The sequence below is a fragment of the Protopterus annectens genome, chromosome 13.part0 (genome assembly GCF_019279795.1).
Source record: "Protopterus annectens isolate FY-2018-M chromosome 13.part0, PAN1.0, whole genome shotgun sequence".
Taxonomy (NCBI): domain Eukaryota; kingdom Metazoa; phylum Chordata; order Ceratodontiformes; family Protopteridae; genus Protopterus; species Protopterus annectens.
In genome coordinates, this window is record NC_056747.1 from 213,555,371 (window position 1) to 213,561,370 (window position 6,000).

Below are 6,000 nucleotides of genomic sequence, written 5' to 3' on the forward strand. Positions count from 1 at the left end.
TAAAACCTTGGGTACATTGTTTTCACATTACAAACATCAGGAGAGTGGTGGTGCCCATTATAAACAACTTACAATCACAGGTGATGAACTTTTAGGCACCTTTCCTTGTGGCCATTGTAGTTCATGTAGCCAGGTGAATAAGCTCAAACAATTTACCAGTGCCAATACCAGCAAAGTGTATGATGTACGAATATTTGGCAACTGTTCATCTAGTTGGGTTATTTATCTAGCAACATGCCACTGTAATGCATTTTATGTGGGTAAAACTTCCCGTTCACTCAGAATCAGGATAAGTGAACACAGAAGTGAAATACGCAATAAAAAAAACACTAATGCCTTATACCAACATTCAATCAAACATAAAACATCTAATTTTATGTTTATGATTATTGATAAAGTCATGGGGAACAGACACAACCAACAAGGTTGGCAGAGTATACTCAGCCACAAAGAGAAATATTGGACTATCCATTTAGGAGCACTATTTCCACCAGGTCTTAATGAACACTTGGGTTAAATGATCGTATACCCCCAGCCTATGCTGTTAATATACAGACTTGTTCTATTACATTTGGTTATCTACTATGCAGTTGCATTTGTATAACTATTAGTTAAATGTGGTATTATCATTGTTATTACATGTATATACCTTAATGATGGTTTTCTTTATTATTATAAGATAACCATTACTGTAGATACCAAGATGTATCATTTACATATATACTACATTACATTAGAAACAATGGTTGTGTCATAAGTGTATACTACCCCTATCGTTATATAGCTTATTGTGCTTGCACTATTGTCAGCATGTGAATTAATTTTATTTCTTATACAATACGGTTCAGGAACAATAATTCATATATGGTATAGGCTAGTTTCAGACTGTCTTCTGGCTTTATAATCATGTGTTTCATATGATACCAATAGTATGTATGACTTAGTGTTTTGTAGTTGGCTTGGATGTTTTACATTCCATGACCTTAACAGCTAGCAACCCTCTACTGTTTTAGTATTTGTTTTTATACTTTTGTCAACTATTAGCAAAACACTTGTTTTGTGTATTACATACACAAATTGTATTGTTGTACAGGTCATTGTGCCAGCCTTTTTGTCATTATTGGACTTCATTTCTCTATATTCTTTATATTATATAACATATGATATAGTTACGCAACTTTTACCTGAGACATGGTATAGACAGTTTTTATACCTGTTCCAGTTTTTTGGCTATGCACTATATATTTCAATCATGTATGATATACTGTTTTGCATGTATTTCGCAGTGGCAGATGTATATGATTAAGAGATTATCTTTATCCAAAAATGTTTGATATTTTTTGGTATTAACACCTGTGATCATACTTAAGCAATATAGTTTATTTATGGAGGTGCATTTTGTTTTGGAATTTAAATTTTTGTTGTTCATTATTTATGCACATAGATAATATGCTCCTGTTTTCTATTGGTCCTGAGCTATTTATAAGCATCCCTGCATACCAGTGAGCTGTTATTCTGTCTTTCTTCCTCACTGAAGAAGGTTTTTGCCGAAACTAGTATGAGGATTGAGCTATCATTTCAGTGCTTATTTAGCACTATGTTTCTTTAAATAAATTTTGGACTTGGAACTTTCTGTGCTGGCCTTTGGTGTGTTTTTCATGTATGGTTGGCCGTGCACAGCCGTACTTGCGAGGTGTAGTGTTTTTACGTAAGAATTTACGGTGCCCCATCCAGTTGGCCAGTTTCCCCTTGAAAAGTGTCATAGAGGTGCTCTGTTTCACATGAATAAATTCTAATAAGAAATTAGACCACCTAATTCATACCAGGAAGTTACTCCATGCCTTTGCCTCCCTCGGTTGGAAAAAAAATTGGCTTAATGTTATTATTGACTTTGCTTATTACATTAGACATTTTGTAAGCACAAAAAAAGGAAAATGCTCATTGACTTACCTTGTTAAAGCTTTGCGTAGTCACATCAGTACTTCCACGTGTATCGATGGTGCAGAGCTCAGTATAGCATTTACAAGACAAAATGACAATCTGACTACCATCTTGATGTTATTGCAAAACAGTTGTTTATTAGTAATACGGGTAAAATACTCAGTTGTATTATTTTATACTTTCATAGGAAACATAGTTGCTATCAGTCCTTGTATACAAATCATTTAAATAGCTCTGTAGACCATACTGTCCTTCTGCTAAACAAACTAAAACAGCACTTTTGACATAATTAACACTTTTTTTTCTGTAAGCATGCCTTTGTATGGCTCTCATTAACTAATGGGACATTTTATTCAATAACAAAATTCACTTTAAAATAAACTCAAGCCCACAACTCCTCACTATTTTTGTTCAGTTCCATTATCCAGTACAGGTTGTATAGATGCATCCTGATATTGTTAAAATTAGCCATATAAAAAATTTGATCTTAATCATTCCAAGTTTTTTTTATAAACTTGTTGTGTTTCATTTTCCAGCAAAGTCCTAAGAGAGTGCAAAGAAGAAATAGCTGAAATAATTCCAACACACATACCAGCGTCTCAGCAAATATGAACCTAAAGCAAAACATCTCAAGGTCAAATGTCATGCTCATAGGTGACTCGATAGTGAAACACATAGATATCCCCTTCATTAGGCTGCACAAGCAGAAGGTCATAGACAGCTGCCTGTAAGGTGCCAGAATCCAGCAAATCATGCACGCACTCATGTCACTCAACAACAAGTACTGTTATGACTCTGTAATATTCCATGTTGGGGCGAATGACTTGAGACGTACCTCTCTTGACTATATAAAGAGAGACATGACTGAACTCTGATTATGTATCACAGGCAGGTATGACCCTAGCCTGTGATACATAATCCTATGGTCCTAGTAGGAATTGATAGATTCTCTTCAGGGAAGGTAGTCTGGAGAAGTGCACTTACACAGCCTCTTCTGAGGCACTGATTTTAAATTTAACATGAAAATATCAAAATTACACAGTTTATTACATGCCCAACTCAGTAAAGACAACTTTTCTATTATCTTTCATGAAGATAGACTTGGTTTGTAAAAAGACTCATTTTTATAGAGTGATGGACTTTTACTTTGTAGATCAATTTCTACATGTACGTACATTGTTGGTACCATAAAACCATCACTATATCAGCACGCTCTGTGTTATCTAATTGGCCATATCCAGCAGTAAAATAAATGCAGGCATTCTGCCTTCACCTAGGATTATGCCAAAACACAGACAAAAAAATTGATTGACTTCAACAATGGGCTTAGCTTAATTTAGCCTACAGTGCCTTGCTCTGCACAGTATATAAAAACCTTTGTCAAGCTTTTTGCAGTATAAGCAGATAGAATGTAGCCCTAAAGCAACTGTAAAAACACCACACCACAATAAACACTGTATTCAAGCATGATCTCATTTTATTGCTTATAACCTTCATTGTAGTGCACTTTCACAGCAATCCATTATAAATAAATTATAAATAAATAAATACATTTTTCTGGCAAAGAAACAGATACAATTGCTCTGTTGTATAGCACACATAAATATTCCTTTACAATTTGGTCATCCGTTTTTTGGACAAGGATGTCCACATGCACTCTTGCTGTTCTATGATTGTTTAGTACTCAGGGACTGGAGTTTTGGGGGGAGTGAATAAGTGTAGAGATGCCTAACCCCTCCCCCCATTGCTAGAAGGCTATATCATGATCACAACATGTTCTAGAACATTGGAAGTCACCATAGGTAACTGACTTGCACAGCGGTCATCCTCTGAGTAACCAGGGCACAAGGGAACATAAATTAACTATTTGTTTTGAGTGGACAGTAAGTAGGAGATAATAAAACAGCCTCTGAGCGGCATTGTGATGGTTCCTGTAATACCACTTCTCAGCTTTCACCCCTTCCCTTCACTTTTTTTTTTTAAAGTGACATTAAGAAAAGTTTGAATGAGTAGAGTAAGGGGTGACTGATTTGAGACTCAGAATACTCCATCAAGTAGTTGGGGTCCAAATATTTAAGGGAAAAATCTGAACATGACCTTAATGCCAAGACTGGATCAATTATATAGTTCTTGTTTTGTGATAAAAAGCAAGGCACTACATTTCATTAGTTTCGATCTGCTGATTTGGCATAGGGTTTGTTATATAAATATGGCTTTATATTACCCACCAAGTAAGAACTAGTGGATGGCACATTTGACTGATATGAAAATCACACTTGCTGTTTTTCAATTTTGTTTCTGTAACGCATACCCCCCAACTACCTCTTGTTTTAATACTTTTAACACTAGTTGTGGACAAAGGACATCTGTTATGACTTCTGCAGAAGTTATTCATTTCATTGTCTGTCAAATGTCTGCTGTTCCTAATTATAGATATATTTGTATATGACATACCATGTGACATGAATAAAACAGTTTACAGCTTGTGGTATGTTAAGCTGTTGTCTTCTTGAAATACAGTGTTGTTTCAATTTGTAATGTGATTTATAGCCATATTATAATAACAGCTGTTATTTCATTATGGGAATCACACATTGATTTGAATAAGTGCAGATGGGATGTAGTTGTAAAGTATCTATTAATAAACTATGCCACAATAAGCACTGTATTCAAACACACTCCCAGTTTATTGATTATCACATTAATTGCAGTATACAGGCACATAAATCATTTGCAGGCAATGGCACGTGTACCTCTCAGTGATTGCTGTTTTGCAGTATTTTGCTTGAAAATATTATCTCCCTTGACTAGTGGGAGAACTATGCTTCAGACAGTAATCGAGCACAAAAACAAATAGATACCAGAAAGTTTAACAAAATAAAATTGCACAAATGTTAAAAAGGAAAAATGTATTGCATATCATCCTGACAAGCATTCCTGCTAATCTTAAATATTGCTCCACTCCCTTTTTATGCCAACCACAATGCTGTAGCATTCCTTCTATAAATGAAAAAATAATAAATGATGCATTATTTAACAGTTTTTTTAACTGCAACTAGGATGCACTAGGCTATCCCATTGTATAAGTCAATCACGACTTATAGTTGCCCCCCCGACCAATTAATGATCATTTACAAGCCTCTACAATATGTAAAATAACTGCATTAATAAATCCATCCCCAAAAATATATGAAGATGTTAAATGGTTTAAAAGCCTCCAGAAATGAAGGGTGCTATGTTGTCTTCTTTTAACATATGAACATATAATTGTGTTTGTAAAGGATTGCAAACCAGTTTTCATCAAGATAAGACACGATTGTTCAGAATGCTTACTTCCAAATTTGCCAGCTGCATTAAAATGAAATATATTCTTGCAATAATACATTTTATTACTGTTTCACTGAACATTTGCTTTATCCTGAGAGATGTAACAGATATATTTTACTTGAAGTACTTAAAAGAATTAAAATTTACTTACCACTTTTTATTGAAGCAGTGTTTTTTCAGTTTTTTAATTTACCTTCTAACAGATGGAAAATGTAACAATTTTCAAAGCTTCTTCAGCAGTGCCTCAGTCCTCTTCAACTATTTCCTGCAAATAAATTTACACAGAGAGACATTGTAAGGAAATTCCCATCAGTGGGGGAATTACAGAATGGCTTAAACATTTAGTCACAATGTTTTCCTCCGTTTGCCTAAAGCTGTTCAGCATTACATAATGTAGCAACATACCTGGATTTGCTTATTTCTCCACAGTAGATTCACACATCGACTCCTTGATCTTTGGCTCATTACAACTGACAGGAGGACCAGATAAGTAGATAGCTGTGCAAAAAATATAACTCAGCAAATGCACATCTCAATACATAACATGGACAAACACACACACATAAATATATATATATATATATATATATATATATATATATATATATATATATATATATATATATATATATATATGCATGTAGCCCATATACTGACCACCAAAATACAGACAGGAAAAGGTTCATAAACCAGCTGACAATGCATTATGATGTATGCTCTGAGAAAAAAAAC

General features: G+C 34.3%; 1 protein-coding gene across 3 annotated transcripts in view; it reads right to left on the reverse strand.

The window, feature by feature from the left end:
* Positions 1-6,000, reverse strand: part of LOC122787161 (tyrosine-protein kinase ZAP-70) — a 730,437-nt gene that overhangs the window by 565,718 nt on the left and 158,719 nt on the right. For all 3 annotated transcript variants that reach the window (XM_044053737.1, XM_044053738.1, XM_044053740.1), the window contains exon 2: positions 5,420-5,533. The gene's annotated coding sequence lies outside the window, so the exon portion shown is untranslated. The remainder of the gene's footprint in view (positions 1-5,419; positions 5,534-6,000) is intronic.